General features: G+C 53.0%; 1 protein-coding gene across 2 annotated transcripts in view; it reads right to left on the bottom strand.

The window, feature by feature from the left end:
* Positions 1–17,573, bottom strand: part of LOC147624248 (serine/threonine-protein kinase BSK1-like) — a 78,588-nt gene that overhangs the window by 2,637 nt on the left and 58,378 nt on the right. The window lies entirely within an intron of this gene.

Here is a 17,573-nt window from a genome sequence, read left to right as displayed (position 1 = left end):
CCCTCTCCTGTGTCCAGCCGGCGGACGAGAAATCCGGTGAGGGAACAAGGCGAGGCTGGCCCCTAATGAATCTGATGGCCTGGTTGTCCTGCTCCGTCTCGTATCCCAGAGCAAGCCCTGACGAAGTCGACCATGCAGCGGCTCCCCACGTATACATGCCCTCTGGAGAGAGGGGGGCCAAAATGCGCAGCATCCTCAGCCAAATCTGTTGCGCCTGTGGACAGTCCCAAAGGCGAAGGCCACTGTAGACAAGCCAGGTGCCAACTGCAGAGCCCCTGTGGGCAACCAGCCACTGGAAAGTCGAGATCCTGCGTGCCTGTCGACTAGCCCAGAGCCTAGTCCAAAAATCCTCCACGAACTCCTGTGAGAGTCCCTATAGCCGCCAATGCTCTGATGCAGCTGGTGAGACCATCCTCCTCGCAGTCAAAATATGCCTCCCCAACCGAACAATGTACTGGAAGAAGGTGATCTCTGTGGCCTCAGGGGACGCATAAGGATCATGCCACTCGTACTCGCCAGGGTCCCACTAGAGCCGGGCCAAGGGGCGCGCAGTATATGCCCATATGTTCCAGTCAGAGTCCACATCTGCAGCAGGGTCTGGATCAATATGCCACTTTCGAGCAGCGGCGGCCACTACCCGAATCCTCTGAAAGATGCACTCTGCAACCAAAGGCGACTCCGCCTCCACTCTCTGAAGTCTGCCCTCCTCCTGTATCTCATAGTAGAGGCATCTGCCATCCTCAGTGCAAGCTCTGACAGCAATCAGGATCTCCAACTGTGTCAAGGCTCCCATCCACCATGGGGCTGCTGGCTCGAAAGGCGTGAACCACTCCTCAGTGAGTGCCTCCTGAATGTCATCCCTCATAATCAACCCCCCTCTGAAGTGACTCAGCCTCTCCGCTTGGATCTCCTCCCGGAGACTGCAAAAGGCCTGCCAATCTCCAAAACTGCGTGCTGGACCTGCCGCCAATGGTCCCCAGGCTAGACGAGGCCAAGAGCCCAGCATATGACTCTGCTCTGTGCGTACCGCGGGACTCCAGATGAGTGGCTGTCTGGCCCGCTCCTCATCACAAGTAGGAGGTCTCTGAGAAAGCCCCGGTCTCAAAAGCTCCCAGGATGCTCAAGGCAAATCTGTCCTCCCATCCTCTACTGAGGCCTGTCCTCCTCATCTCTATGAAGATCCACCGTATCTCTGGTGCCCAAGTGCCCCCTGCTGGGGGAGCTCTAGCCTGCAGCCGCTGAAAAAGAAGCTCCTTCCAAGGCTCAGCGCCTGGAAGCAACCCCCGAACAATAAGCTTCCCCAGCAAGGCTCTACTCTGATCAGCTGGATCTATAATGCCCAAGCCCCCCTGGGCCCGCGGAAGAGTAATAACTACCCAAGCAACCTTAGCCCAGGCCGGCTGACCATCCCGCCCAAACCAAAGAAAGTTCTTGATCAGTCTCTGTACCTGGCTGATGCAAGAGCTCGAGAAGATCCAGCAAGACGTGATGTACCACACAGTCGCTAAAAGCACCTGATTTGTCACCACCACCCTCCCAACCAAGGATAGCCAAGCTGTACTCCAATATAAAAGCTTCTTCCGAATGCTCAGAAGAAGCGGGGCGATATGCTTCTCAAGTGACAAATCAAGTCCAATCTGGCAACCCAGATACCGCACTGCTGTACTAGGAGGAAACCATCTAAAACCCGGGTCGGCTCCATGCCGGAGTGGGAGCGCTACTAATCCAAAAGGCCACTGTCTTGCGCCAATTGATCAATGCTCCCGAAGCCACACCAAAAACCTGTAGTAGCGACTGCTCTGCCCTCTGTAGGTTGGCCTCCTGGCCATGCAAAAACAATCCCGTGTCATCAGCAAACTCAGAATCGAGCAGGTCCTCACCTCGGACCGGGAGCTGAAGTCCTCTCAAACCAACCTCCTCTGCTGTCAGATACATGCTCATAGCCTCTGCAAAGAAGAGAAAAAGGAACGGGGCGAGCGGGCATCCCTGGCGGACTGATCTGGTCAGCTCAAAACTCGGCCCCCGCCCTCCTGCCATCAACACCTGGCTACAAGCTGTGGAATATAGAGCCCCCACTCCTCGAATCCAGTCTGGCTTAAAACCCAGGCGAAGCATAGTGCCCTCTAGGAAACCCCAATCGATAGTACCCTCTAGGAAACCCCAATCGACTCTATCATATGCCTTCTCAAAATCGAGAAGCATCACGACCAAGTCCTCACCGAGAAATCTAGCTCGGTCCGTCGCCTCGGTGAAAATGTTGTCAAGGATACTGCACTCCTTGACGAAACCTGTCTGGGTAGCATGAATCAACTCCCCAAGCAAGGGCTGGATCCTCAAACTCAAGGCCTTTGCTAAGACCTTGTAGACAGTATTGAGGATCATAATAGGCCTCCAGTGTCGAATATCATCTGACACTCCCTCCCCCTTGGGGATAAGAAAGATCAAGCCGTCTGAAAAGCTCTGCCGCATCACCCCAGTGTCCAAAACATACTGAAAGCCCCTACGGAGGCCTGGCCCCAAAAGGTCCCAATAGCGCATAAAAAAGGCAGGCATCAATCCGTCCTCCCCAGGGCAACTATGACGCGGAAGGACCCTCAAAGCCTCAACAAGCTCATCCTCTGAAAGGGGCTCACCCAAAATTGTGCGCATACGATCTGTGACCCTCCTCTGCACATGGGCCCACACAGTCTGTCTGCAAGCATCACGTGCCTCCGTGGCTGGCTCCGCTAAAAGCAGGTCTCTATAGAACTCAGTGGCAATGGCTCTAAGCTCCCCGGGCTCAGTGGCTAAAGATCCGTCCTGCCTCCTAAGCTGGCGTACTCCTGCTCGAGCATGGCGTCCGGTAATCTCAAAAAACTCTCCAGTCACTACCACCAAGCTGCGTCCACTGAGATGCCTAGCGATGATAGAACTCATGTCTCTGCTCCTCTTGTCTCTCTAACCTCCTAGCGTGCCTGGCTCAGCTGGGACGCCACCCACTCGCATGTAGGCAGCTGCTCCTGAAGACGTTGGAGCGAAGCAAGGCTATGTCTCAAGCGACGCTCCCACTCTCGTGTCTGTCCCAGCCGTGTCAAGGCTGTAGCGTGCAAAAAAGAGCTGAGCTCAATGAGTCCCTGGGCGCACTGGCCTGTTGCATCCAGGTCAGAGCTCTGGCTATCATTCCATATCCTCTCAATGTCCTCAGAAAGACTAGGATCTGTAAGTATCCTCTCTGGGATCCTCAACTGCAAGCTGGTCTCCCGTGTCCTCTCCTCAAGTGTCAAAATAACTGGTGCATGGTCTAAAAAAGAGGTGCCAACGAGAATGCCAACGGAGCCACCACGCTCCCCGAACCTGTCGCCCACATAGAAACGATCAATTCGTGATAGATTAGTCCCTCCTTGCCGACGATCCGACCGAGAAAAACTAAGACTGTCCCGAGAGCGGAAGAAAGCCTCATGCTGCCATGCATCAGTGATCCGCAGTGTCATACAAAATCGCTCCCAAGCTGCAAGCTCCGTGCCGTGCACTGTAACATGACTGCCTCCCACCCTATCAACCGGGTCCTCAAGCATGTTGAAGTCTCCCCCGACACACCAATGTGCAGCCTCGGGCAATGCATCTGTAACAGGGGTCCAGAAATTTGCTCTAGCACAAACATGGTTGGGTGCATAGACATTGAGCACACCAAAGTGCTCATCGTGCATCCTCAGAATAACATATTGTGCTCTACTAGAGCACAATGACCCCGCGATCCACAATGGCCTGCCGCCATACATCTGCAATGACCATACATACTCCTCCCTGCCCACCCAAAGGGCCAAAACCTGCATACCAAAATGTGTCCCATCTACCAGGCATCACCGAACCATACCTCCGAATCCTGCTCTCACTCAAATGGTGCTCCTGCATCATCAGAATATCAATACTGCTCCCAACCAGGCATCTCTGAAGCGCCTACCTCAAGCAACCACGATAACGTACATAGTGTGCGCCGCCAAGGCCCTGTACATTCCATGAGATGATCCTCATGGATGACCTGCTTCTGAGGTGGAGGCTGTCTCAGCCATACGGCGGGCCTTCGCAAGCGGCTTGGATGGAGAGTAGTCCCCATCTGAGCGGCTACGAATCTGCCCACTCGGTGTGGTGCAAGAGTCTCGAACCAGACGCCAGTGGCTGTGTCCCATGGCGACTGCCTCCCGCTCAGAGAGAGCAACCTCATGTATGCATACATAGCCAGGGTCGCGTGCTAGGTCTGCCACTATGCGAACCACCAAATGTCGAATCCCGGAGGCATCCGCACTCCCGGTATCAAAGAAATGTGCCAAACTCCAGAGTCGGCCTATCACGTCTGTCATCTCCAGATCGCTCACGTGGTGAGAAAACTCAACTGCCTGAGTCTTCAAAATACTAAGAGCGAGATCCAAAGTCCACTCCCGATCGCTAGTGCCGCAGAGAGGGAAGGAGAAGGCCACCGCTGAATCAAGTGCCTCCTCTCCTCGGGCCGGAGGTATCACCACATGAACTCTGATGGATGCTGGCTCATGGGGGCCCTCCGCTCCAAAGAGGCGTGTGAAGGAGTAGTCGAAAGCCTCCGAGCGCTGTCTAGTGTCGAGACTACTCAGCCAACTGCGGATAGAGGATATCCGTGAAGCACGAATCGGCATGGTAGGTCTCCTCTGCGGTGCTCAAGCAAGGTCGGTGCTCAGTGTCCGCCGGACTGCAAGCGAGCACCAGGGTACTGATGGTGCCTCCCGGGGAGCTGAAGCGAGCGGAGGAGGAGGAGGGGAGGGAGAAGGGGGTGGGGAAGGAGCCACTGAAAAAGCGGGAGCGGGAACGGGAGGAGGCGAAGGTGGAAGCGAGGCGGGAGGGGGGGACCGCGCGGGGGGGGCGGGGCGGGGGGGTGCTGGCATCTCCTGATCCTCAGCCTACGCTGGGGTCTCCTCCTAGAGGGGAGCAAAGTTGTTCCTCACGAGAACCCAGTGATGCTGAGGATGTGACTGCTGCTGCGTCGGTCTCTGGGCATGCTGCTGTGGCTGTCTCCCTCTACGGCACCCCTTCCAGGCTGCCAATCCGAGGTCTCTGTGGGCTGAGCAGGTGTCCCAGAGGCTGCCTGCCGAGCCGCATCTGTGGACGGGCCATCGGTGGTATGCTACTGCGGCGGTGAGGATCGGGGTCTCCTACGAGGGCAGGCCTTGGCCAGGTGGCCGACTTGCCTGCATATGAAACACTAGTTCGGGAGCCCCAAAAACTCCACTCTTTGATTGATCCATCCCCCCCTATCCTAGGTAACTGAATGACCTTCAGAAGGGAGGAGATGTCAGGAAGCAAAACTCTGACCGAAGGCAGGCCAGCTGCTCTAGCCACCACTGAAGCTACTGTGGGGCCAGTCTCAAGCACCGAGCCCACCAATGATCCTATCCTAGAAAGGAGCGGAAGGTACTCGCAGCGGAGTCCAGGAAAGCAAACTGTGACATGGAATAGGCGCTCTCCCTGCTCGGCCGCTGGGTCGAAACCATGCTGCCAAGGTCTGAAGAAGGCCCGAGCGCCCCTGATGTCAAGGGGACTCATGGCTAGGACCTGGGCCACGCTCTGGGCTGTCTCGAACTCGATCTGGTAGTGTCCGCGGCCCAGTAACTGAACGTCCAGAATCTTGCCCACATTTGCAAGAAGGCGGGCCTGGAGAAGGTCCCGGATCTCCCCTCTGTTGGGGCGAGTGCCAACTATACGACAAATGGTGGAGTGTGCCTGGAGGCGTTCCACCTTTGCGGCGAGGCTCGCTTCCTCTTCTAGCAAAAGAGAAAGCCTGATGGGGGTATCCTCAGGGGCAGGTGAGGGGGATGCGGAACAGTCCCTCTGAGGTGGGGCGGGAGGAGCCTCCATCAGAGTCTGAAGCTGAGTCAAGGACGAAGCGAAAAAAAACGGAGGGTCCTACAAGAACCGAGCTGCACAAAAAGGCGGAGCGGGGAGGAAAAAGGGGGGAAACGGCGGAAGACAGAGGGGGATGGGAGGAAGACAAAGGGGAAGGGGCGGAAGACAGAGGGGGGCGGAAAAAAAAAAAAGAGAAGAAGAAGAGGAGGAGGAGGAGGGGCGGAAGGCAAAGGCGGAGAAGAGAGCGGGGGCAACGGAGAACGCAAGGGGGGGGGGGGGGGGGGGGGGGGGGGGGGCAAGCGCGGAAGGGGGGGGGGGCGGGGGCAACAAGGGGCACCGGGACGCGGAGGAAGGGGCGGGAGCAGGGGGCACGAAGGTGACGGGGCAGGCGGGCAGGGAGCAACTGGCGCGAAAGGGAAGGGCGGGGGACGCGAGAAGCACAGGGGCGCGGCCAGAGGGGGGGGGAGTGAGCAGGCGGGGAAGGTAGTCACGAGGGCGGGGAGGGGGGGTGCAAGCAGGCGACAGCTCGAGCAGGGGTGGGGGCGACAGCTTCAGCGAGCAGGATTCCGTCAAATCCATGAAACCCATGTCTTGTTTCCACGTGAAAACATTCTCGGCACATACTCAAATGTAGTGCCAACACATCACACAAACAAAAGAGAGAGTCTTACTGAATATGTCTGGCTGTATTTCTGCGCCACAACTATGTGACATAGATATGTCCAAAACTGCAGGTCCCGCTCTTCCTTCCAAGCAAGAAGAAAGCAATCTGCTCCATGGGTATGCACCCATGAGAGCTTGCGTCGCTCCCATGCCAAGAAACATAACGAGGTGACCTTGTACTTGCAGCCAATAACCCATGTACACAGTGTACTTGCAGCCAAGCAAAACAGCCCATAAACAGTCTCAAAAACAGTCCTGTGGTCCTCCTACAGTTCCCCCCGCCCCCCCCCCCTTCCAAACAAGAGCGAAAGAGAGAAGAGCATGTTCAACTCTGCGCGCTGGCCTGCAGTCTTCCCGTCCCCCCTTCCAAAGGAGAGAGAAAACGCAGTTCAGCCCTGCCTCCCTGCTGACCAGCCCACCGGCCTGTTGCAAAGAGGGAGAAAGCGCGTGTGCCCTGTTCAGTCCCACCTCCTGTCGTACTACACCTCCTGCAGCCGCCGACCACGAGAGAGAGGGAGAGCACCATCCAGCCTTGCGCTTCTTGCCCCTGCAATCCTGCGTTTTTCTGCAGCCCACACCAGTCGCCAGCCTGTTGCAAAGAGGGAGAGAGTGCTGCACAGTCGTGCTTCTCAGTTCAGCCCACGTGCAGTCCAACCCACAATTGCCCTTAGAGAAAGCGAAAAAGCACACTTGAAACTCCAGCCCTGCCCGCCTTGCTTTTCACCAAGAGAGAAGCGTGTAGCTGCAGCGTGCCAGCCTTCCCAAGAAAAGGCACACTCACGTGCAGGTGCAGCCGGCACCTCCAAAAAGAGCATGGGCCCTCCCATAATAGCATATGGGCCCCGATCCCTCCATAAAGGGTATTGTTTTGTTTTTAAAGGTTTTAAACCCCTTTTTCACATGTGTTAAATAAAAATAACCTTGTTAAAACCTTGAGTCCTTTTTAACTCCCAAACCGATGCCATTCACACTGTCCACCATGTCCCCGTGCACACCTGCATACTATCCAAAGAAAAACACAAGGTCGTGACAAGGTCTTTCTTTTCTTCTGTAGAGAGGTCTTCCCCTATATAGATGGGTTTGGGATCTTCCACTGGGCCTCCAAGGTTAATTCTCTTGACCTTGGCCAGACCATCATAAGATGTTCATGGCTCCCCATTATGGGTTCTTTGGGAATTCTCGTATAGTACAAAACGGTCTCCTATCTTGTAGGCCCTGAAGTGGTTGGGGACTTGTTTGGTCTCCTCAGCTTTAGTGTTTTCTTCCTCCATTAGCTTTTTGGCTTCTTTCTTAGCTATTGCCAATTTTTTGTTTCGTGCTTTCCTTGCAGAGTGGCAAAGCTTTTGGGGTTTGGGCTGGGAATTGGCTGATTCTCTCTCTTTTGTTGTCATAGTGTTAACCGGAATGGGGAACTTGTCGAGCTTCTTTTGCTAGACTTGGCGGAAGTAAGAATGTGTGTGAACGACTTTCACATAACTCAACCAATGTTCTTTTGATTCTATTGGGAAGATGTATGCCTCCTTTCAAAAAGTTCATGGATTACAGTATTAGGCATACACAGCGCTAAGCATGTAGAGGGATGTGATCTCCTACCCGTCAACCATGGCAAATCTGGTACCCGCCCGTTTTTGGAAGTATGTCCATGGTAGCAAGGATGTGCATCTAGTTCTCAGAATCTTTTCCGGCTCTGGGAGGTGCAAATTCCATACTATCTCGTTCATCATCCAACATTTTATGGCATGTTTGGCACATGTGGACTACCGTGGACCTAGTTGTTGTCACTAAATCCTCTGCTAAGGGTCCCTCACTCATAGGATGGATCTTCAAGTGCGTAGGATGACCTTTAGCATCCGATCTTTCTTTCAAATGTAAATATGATCGGTGTCCTAGTCATGGATTATTTTGGTTTCTCTCATGAAGGGACGTCCTAAGATGCAATCGTAAGAAATTGGTAGCTGGCCAAAGCTCATCACCACGAAGGCGTATCGGAAGTTGGTTCCGAGAATCTTAATCCTCAAATCCTACAAGAGACCTATAGGCTTTGCGGTGGCTCCGTCAGCAAGTGTCACAATTAACGTGATGTCATCCATGGGAGGTTTTTCCCATTTTTACTCCGATCCCATCATCTAGGATAGCAATGACTTGAAGGTCATCGAAAGTTAAGGGCAATGCTGCATTAAGTTAGTCTCTTTTGAAATACTGTCCTAACTTGTTTACTCAGACTGTGAGAACGTCGATGATTCTATCTGGTTCTATAAATCCGTCCTCATCACTCTTGTCGGAGCTCCCTAGTTCTGCTTGTTCTTCCATTCCTGCTCCAAGTTGTCCTTTCATCCAATCTTTCAAATCTTTCCATAGACTCGGGCTAGCTTGAAGTAAGGTGCCGATGGGAATATAAACTTGTGAAGAGAGGAAGGAGGAAAGACCTACAATGTCTCTTGGAATGGGTGTGGGTTCATGCATCGGATTATCCCTGTTCGTGCTTAGGCTTTTTCGGGTGTAGGGTATCGGGATATAAACTTCCGTGTCAGTTCTTCTTGGGTGATCGTCTCGATTTTTGAGATACGTAGTAACAGGATCTACCTGGTGTGGGATTGCCACGTCCTGTGGTTCCATCTTTTGAGGGAGATTCTCGAGGAGTGCTTGGTTATCAGGACCTCTGTCAAGTTCTTGGGTTTCCTCAGTTGGTTGTAAGTTCGGCATAGGGAAACTTCTTGCAGCATGTACTGCTTGAGATTTCTTCTCCAATCGAGCTGACACTCCATGAGAAACTCTTGAGCGGCCTTTAGCTTCCCCTTCTCCTCGATTGGGTTTGGATATTCGGCCAACTTTCAGGGTAGCCGATTGGGATCTACTTGCCCTCTTTCTTGAGGGCCGGATGGTAGCATCTTCTCCTCATCAAATGAGGAAGATGACACATTGGTGGTTGTCCCCTTGTTAGACCCACTTTTTATAACCACATGGTAATCCCCTTTGTCGATCTTTGTGGCCTTTTCCTTTCGAGAGCGCCTAGTTGCGCGTGCTTGTTCAGGAACCTCTTTAGGGGATAAAGTCCTTGCATGTCCTGGGGTTCCATGGTCTTGCGAAGTAGGTGCTTCGGCGGTAGCATGAGCTGCAACTCTCCTTCTACTTTGCATTCGAGTGACTGCATTTAGAGGCATTGCGTGAATGTAGTCATCTCGTACACTTAGCAAGTTAATGTTGGTGTTAGGTTTAGCTTTATTTCCCTTGTCCATTGTGCCCATTGTCAATGGACAATCTATTACAGGATTGAGTATTTTACTTTTTTTTTTCTTAAGCATTGCAATTATGTTTAAACATGTTTAGCATTCACTGATCATGTTTTACTCTGTATATGCATATGTAAGATTGTACACGTGTGTGGGTACAGATACATGTTTGGGGTGTGTGTGTGTACATGTGTGTGCATGATCATATATTTGTTCATGTGCATGTTTTTTTGGTCTTTCTCTTACCTTGTTGCAGGAGCAACAGCAACTAAGGCATCTTGTGGGTCAGCTCTGCAAGTAGTACCAGTCAGCAACTAACGTGGCAACTGACACGTGGTACGGCTGGTTGCACAGGCTGGATTGCAGATGATGTGGCACTGGTGGCAGGCAGCTGACGTGTGGCACACCTGGCTGCAAAAGAAGCGCACACGTGTGTGGTACACCTCGTTGCAAGAAGCGCACATGGCTGGGCTGACGTGGCTGACTGCAGATGCACATGGCGGCTGGCTGCACAAGCACAGGCACTGCCACATAGGTAGGCGCACAAGCAAGAGAGAGAAGCGAAGCAAAGGCGCCGGGCAGCAAACGCAAGAGAGAAGCGAAGGCGAGCTGGCGTAAGGAAAAGCGATGGAGAAAAGCGTCAGGTCCAAAACGCACAAACATTAATTTTCGAAAGAAAAGAAAACGCTTTCGCCATGTATTTTTTTTAATAAAAATAAAAGAAAGAAAGGAAAAAGCTATTCGAAGAGTCTTTTTGAAAAGCTCTTGTAGTAGTTTTTTTTCTAAGGGGGAAGGCTATGCTTTTCACCCCAAAACTTGTATAAATAGGGGGCCAAGGCTCTTGTATCCCACAACACAAACTGGGTGAAAGTTTGAGAAGATCTCCTCCACGTGAAGCAAGGAGGCATCTTCTCGAGAATTGTATAAGGGCTACACCAACCTCGAGTAATAAATAAATACCTGCGGGGACACCACACTTTGGGGTCAATTGGTCTTTTGTGGAGGAGCACTCTAGCTCCACTTTTTCTTTTTCTTCTTCCTCTAAGTTTATTATTCTAGTTCATAAAGAGTTTTAAGTGTGATTAAGTGTGCTCACCGCCTGTCAAGTTTCTGAAGGCCGGTTTCAAGGTTCCATTGCCGAGATTCATCGTAAACTTTTTCAAGGGGCGAGCCTGTGGTGGTCGACACATTTAATTCTATGGCTGGAACTACTGCAGAGATGAAGGATTCATCTTCGGAAGAGGATGACTACTTCTATGAAGATGAGGAAAGCGAGCAAGAAATACCTTCCGATATGCCAGAATTTGAAGATGATGATGCCACCTATGAAGCAAAGATGCAAAGTTTGATGGAGGGATTAATGGAACTCACGAAGGATTCACGTTTTCCACAAAACTTCAAAGAAGCTTCTGTATGCAGACTCAATGTGTGGGAGTCTTTTGATGTGAACAATGGCTAGACTTGTTTGTGGATGCCGAGTAGATATGACGCCATGATGCAGGGTCTTTGGAGGCTTCAGGAGTTCTACTGTGACGACTGAGTTTCCAGCCTTATTGTAATCAAAGCTCTCTTATAATCAATTAAAGAAATACGCAAGGGACGCCACGGCGTTTTGGGGCCAATCGATGTCCGTGTACTGTTTGCAGGAGCACTCTAGCTCCCCTGTTTGCTTTCCTTTTCTTGGTCCTCAAAGGTGTTGAATTGTTTTGTATGCAAGTTTGTTTTTGCACCGCCCTTTGGTTTTGTCTGAAGACCGAGGCCGGTTTACACACCTTATCACTCTCCTCACAGAATTCTAGAATTGCTTCGCCTGGAAGTATGGAGATATGAAGGATGTACCTCCCAAAGTGGTCAACACACCATCCCCATGGTCAAGGGAGTAAGACCAGTAAAGCAGAGAGCATACCCTATGAATCCCAAATACTCCAAGATGGTGCAAGAAGAAATCGATCGACTCATAGATGCCGGATTCATCTACAAGTTAGAGCACACGGAATGTGTTTCACACATAGTGATAGTGCCCAAAAAGAATGGTAAAGTGAGTGTGTGTCAACCTCAAAAAGGTCAATGCCGCCACAATACGCGACCACTATCCATTGTCCTTCACAGAGTATGTGCTCAAGCGGGTCCCAAAAAAAGAAGCCTACAGCTTCCTTCATGGATTTTCGGTTATATATATATACCTAGATGAATCCAGAAACATGCCCAAATTCACCTTTTAGGAATGTGCATGTTATATACTCATGGTAGTTAACCCACAAGACTATATAACTATCAACTCCATTATGCATAGTATGGACTAGATACTACAACATCCCCACTAACGTCATCAGTGTCCAATAGTGGGTGTAGAACTCTGTATCAAGATATACTCTCACACACGCACTCCACACACACACACACACACACACACATAAGAGCATATATTCACACCGAATAAGTAGTTGATTTTCAGTTATAACCTAGTGTGATCGACCCAAAAGATCCAACATAAAACGCCCTTTGCCACCGAGTGGGACACGTATGCATATCGAGTCATGCCATTTGGACTGAACAATGCCCCAGGCACCTTCCAACGGCTATTGTGCAAAGCCTATAAGAAATTGAAACGGGAGGCGGACGCGTGTATTGGAATCGTATAAATGTGAACAAGATTCTGAGCACTTAACACTTGAGCATTACAACCACAAAGCTGAAATTGACAGTACACCACATAAAGGGGCCGATGATAGGTTGCCCCTTATACCAGGAATCCTTGAGACACATCCATGCTCACATATTCCATTGCTGTCCGGCCTGTTTTATGCAATAACCAGTCCAAAACAGCAACTTTCTATCGCGAGAAATCCACCTGTAAGGGGTCCTACAGCCCTGTGGAGGTCCCTAGAGCTGTCCTGTACTGTCCAAGTTGACTTTGGACACCTGTAACCAGCCCAAAACTCGCAATAACCAGAAATTGCAGGTCTGAAATTTACCAACCAGCCCTTTAGAAGAGTGTGGGGATCGATATCCAAGCTTGTGTGAGTCCGAGAAGCAAGCAACCAGCCCTGTAGCAACTCCCAAAGCTCCAACCAGCTCTCCAATGTGTTGAATAATGAATAAAACAGCCCAAAAGGCCTCTTGAGGGAGGCGCCTTTTTCTAGTGCCACCTAAGGGGCTTGGTGGGTACACATACTGGCTGACATGTGTACCCATAAGGTGTCCAGGTAGGTGTCCAGCCCATAGTGCTCCATTTGTCCTGTTTGTATAAGTTTAGGTCCAACCAAATGGGAAATGGCCATAAGCTGTCCGGACTTCATTAATTTTGGTCCAACCAAATGCGAACGCATTATAAGTTGTCCGGCCACTTATTCATGAGTGTGGACCTGCAAACCAATAAACTTTAGTAGTAAATGAAATAAGCTGTAAATTGAGTGTGGACGCACTTACCACCTGCAAAACCCATAAGCCCACAGTTTTAGGCCCAAACACGAGTGCACACACGTGTCCACAAGGTGCCCGGGCGTCCCGGTCCCTCGGACTTCACAAGCCAAAATAACAAGCATTGTCCAGGCAGCAAGACAATGTCACACAAAGTAAAATAAAGTTATGGCATGCATCATTTATGCATTGTGCACATGTAAACTTGGAGAACCACCTATCATCATTCTTGTACTTGAAAATATTCCGCCTGCCATCATCACACACCATGTGTGCATGGCCGGAATCCACACGGGCACCGCCCGTAAGTCCACAAATGTCTTGCCATGTCCTTGGACTCATATGCATCCACTCATATGATCCATACACATGCCCAGGTATAATACATACATGCATCCGCATGTTTCTAGGCCTGACACGTATCCGCATGTCCCTAGAATATAGGGATTTGTGACATCCCCCCGGCTTCTAATCAGTTGACCGCAACTGAAAAGCCTCCAGATAGGCCTTCGAAAGATCTAGGTAATCCTCGAAGGAGGCCTCATCCATCCATTTCGCATCCAAAGCTGAATAATTCTTGAACTTCACAAGCTACCTACGAACAAGTTTGCCTCCTGCAAGCTTTCGTTCCTTGTGAAAAACAATCTGTTCAGGTTGAAGAATCTCTTCCAGCTCATCCACCTCGGGTGGGTCTTCCAAAACCGGCTCAAACGGTGTCGGTCCCACATAAGGCCTCAATAGGCTCACATGAAAAGCATTATGCATGTTCCAATGATCTGGGAGTACAAGCCGAAATGCAACATCATTGATCTTCTCCAAGATCTGAAAAGGTCCATAGTACCTGTTGGAAAGTTTAGGGTACTTTCCCTGGCCTCTTCCGAAGGCGTGCCTTTTCAAATTTCAGCAAGACCCAATCACCTTGTTTGAATTGTACATCCCTTCTATGCTTATCAGCTGCCTTTTTAATCTTGGTTTGAGACCTCTCTATGGCTGTCCGTACCTGTGCAAATGCAATATCCAAGTCTCTGACATACTCATCTGCTGCAAAAATCTCATCCTTTGTACGAAGGATGGGTGGTAGTACCACCTTGCCATAGATAATCTCAAAGGACGCCTTGCCCGTAGAAGTATGTACCGTATTATTGTAGGCAAACTCCACAAGTGGTAAACACTTCTCCCAATCCGATTTGCGGTCGGACACATAAGATTTCAGCAAGTCGAGGACGGCTGAATTTGCTATTTCACTTTGCCCATCTGTCTGTGGGTGGTAAGCTGATGAGAAGTTTAGCTTTGTATCCATATTGTCAAACAATGCGCGCCAAAATAAGCTTGTGGTTCTAGGATCTCTATCCCCCACAATAGATTTAGGCATGCCATGGTGTTTGAATATCTGTGCCAATTACAATGTAGCAGAGTTAAGAGAGAGAGAGAGAGAAAAAACTATCTGCGTCGATCTGCTCCTGCGAGCTTCGCCCCATCCCCCTCCCGTCTCCTGCTGCTCCTCGCCGTCGCGCGCCCCCCTCCCCCCCCCCTCTCCCCCGCCTCTCCTCCGCCTCTCTCCCCCGCCTCCTTCCTCGCTTCCTCCCCCGCCATCTCCCCCCCGCCTTCTCCTCCCCCGCCTCTTTCCTCGCTTCCTCCCCCGTCATCTCTCCCCCCCCCTCCCCCTCCTTTCTCGCTTCCTCCCCCGCCATCTCCCCCCCCCCCCCGAGGCCTCCTTCCTTGCTTCCTCCCCCGCCATTTCTCCCCCCCCGCCTTCTCCTCCGCCTCGCGGCTCTTCCCCCCGCCTTCTCCCTCACCTCCCCCTCCGTCTCGCCCCTCCTCCCACTGCTAGCTCCCCCGCCTCAGCTCCCCCCGCTCCGCCCCCGCTATCCTCTCACCTTCCGCCTCTCCGTTTCCTCGTAGGGCTGTGTCCCTCCCGTTGGTGACCCCGGTCTCTGGCCTTTTCCCTCTGGAGGACTCCATGGAAGCCGCTCCGACTACCCCTGCCGATTCCGGTCTCCGTCTGGAGTTCACAGCTGCAGATCAGCAGTTGTTTGTTTCCACAGTATCCGCTCTTGAGGCCTCCTCCTTGGTCTGCAAGATAGTGGGTAGCCGTCCGATGCGGAGAGAGCTTCGCGACCTTCTGCAAGGCAGCCTCGTTGGCGTGCCTGCCAAGATCGTCAGCGTCGATTTTTTGGGATGTGGCTACTACCAGGTGGATTTCGAGTCCCCCCAGGCAGCTCAGACGGTGCTAGCTCGGAGCCCCATTGCCCTCTGCTCATCCCGGGCGTTCTTGGCGCGATGGACTCACGGTTTCGACCCCGATTCTGACCCGCTAGCAGGCGCGACAGGTTTCCCCATCACTATCTGCTTTCCTGGACTCCGCAGGGAGTACCTGCCCCTCTTGTCATCCATTGGCAAGGCGTTCGGGCAGGTGGTGGAGACGCCTCAGACAGCGGCCTCAGTGATAGCTTGGGCAGCAGGACTCCCGGCCATTCGTGTTGTGGTTCCGTCACCGAAGTCCCTCCCGAAGACGATCCTCCTCCCTTGTCTTTCTGGAGGACATCTGATACAGCGCGTGGAGTATTCGGGCCTCCCCGGCTAGTGCTACATCTGTCGGGAGATGGGCCACCTCGCACGCGCCTGTCCCAGCAAGGGGGTTCATCCTTCACGCTCAGCCGCCTCTGGACCCCCTTCAAGAGGCCCGAGGGGTGGCCATCCACCTCAGAGACCGGACATCCCCGGCTCGTCTCAGCAGGCGCCATCATCTGACGAGCAGGCCCCTGCGCAGTCCCAGGAGGCTAGCGGATGGCAAGAGGTTCGCCGGCGGCAACGCCCGGCCCGCAGGGACCGTCGCAGATGCCAGCAGGCAGCACAGGCTGGCGGACATGCTGGCGGACAGGCAACCCCAGCTGGCGTCCAGGCACCTACCCGCACTTATGCTCCAGTCAGGGATAGGCGGCCAGCAGGTCCCACCCCGATGGACGAGGATTCAGTCTCAGCGCCCGTGGAGCCCGCCAGTGGAGACCCCGCTCCCGCCTCCCCCCGCGGGGGGCCCCGCCCCCTCCATGGAGCAGATTCCTGAGGATCCCGGGCCGCACTCTGCGACCCCCGGCCCCTCTTCCCCTCACTCGGAGAGCACTCCTTCCTCCCCCCCCTCTCGCCCCCCTCCCCCCCCTCCCGCCTCCCCCGGCGGCCCCCCCTAACACCTCTCCTCTGGCAGATGCCTCTCCATCCTCTCCTCGCTCTCCCCCCTCCTCTCCGCGAGCCACCATCCCTCCCTCGGCCTCTCCAGGATACTCCTCCAGACCACCCACTGCCCCGGGGCAACGCAGCTGGGTAGGCCAGAGTTCAGTTCAGCGGCTGTTCCACCGCCACTCCGGGTCGGTGGAGATGGCGATCCTAGCTTCGCCCGCCACAGAGTTCTCTCCAGCCTCCCCTGGGGGGGCCCGCGAGTGATGGGGCTCCCAGTGGATTACGGTTTTTTCAAGTGTCTCCAGCTGGATGCTGGCCCGTTCGAGACACTGGTCACGCCCTTGCGAGTTTGCGTGGTGTGCCATCCCTCTCGTTCTCCTTCAGTGGTGAGCAACATGGTGGCCTTCTCCTTTCCTCTCAGTGTTGCCCGAGACACAGCATGGGATTGCAACTCTGTAGAGGAAGTTTTGCGTGATCAGATACTGGAGTTTTCTCACCACTTCAGTGACTTGGGGCTCACGGACCTATTGCAAACCCGATTACACTCAGCCCGCATGAGCTTGTTTGGTATAGGAGATTGGCGGGCGGATCCGGTCCACACCTCAGTTGAGGCGGTGCTAATGATTCTCCTCCACGCCGCCCCGAGGGTGCAGCCTACCTTTAGATACATATATGCAGAGGATTGGTCTCACGCCTATGCCCTGGACAGGGCGAAGGTGGAGTGGGGCTGGACACAGAGACAGGTCACCCTCTTTTTGGAGAGACTCCGCACCCGGACAGACAGTGACTATTCTCCCTCCAAGCCGGCGCCCAAGACTCACAGAGTGGAGGGCAGCTCATCCAGGCCGGCTGAGAGGGGTGAGCCAGTGGCGGCTGCTTCACTTGCCATAGCTCATCCATGAGGATCCTCTCGTGGAACATCCAGGGTCTTGGTGGACCTCGCTGCTACATTGGTCGGGGCAGACTTCGCCAGGAGATCCAGAGGGCTCTCGTTGGAGGACCCATAGATATCCTTTTCATCCAGGAGCGATCTTGACAAGGGTTTGCAGGATATCAGTAGGATGCTCAAACAGGCTGCCCTGGACCGTCTGGAGGCTTTCAGAGAGCAGGAGAGGAGCCTGCGGAGGAGTCTAGCTTCCCTTCAGAGACTTCAGGAGAGGGAGCCTACGAGCCCTTGGATTTCAGAGCAGATGGAGTCAGCTCGCACAGAGATCCGATCCATCGAGGAGAGGAGGG

The sequence above is a fragment of the Cibotium barometz genome, chromosome 25 (genome assembly GCF_041138505.1).
Source record: "Cibotium barometz isolate CiBa-2024 chromosome 25, ASM4113850v1, whole genome shotgun sequence".
Lineage (NCBI taxonomy): Eukaryota > Viridiplantae > Streptophyta > Polypodiopsida > Cyatheales > Cibotiaceae > Cibotium > Cibotium barometz.
Note: the sequence above shows the minus strand (reverse complement) of the source record. Positions and strands in the feature narration are given on the sequence as shown.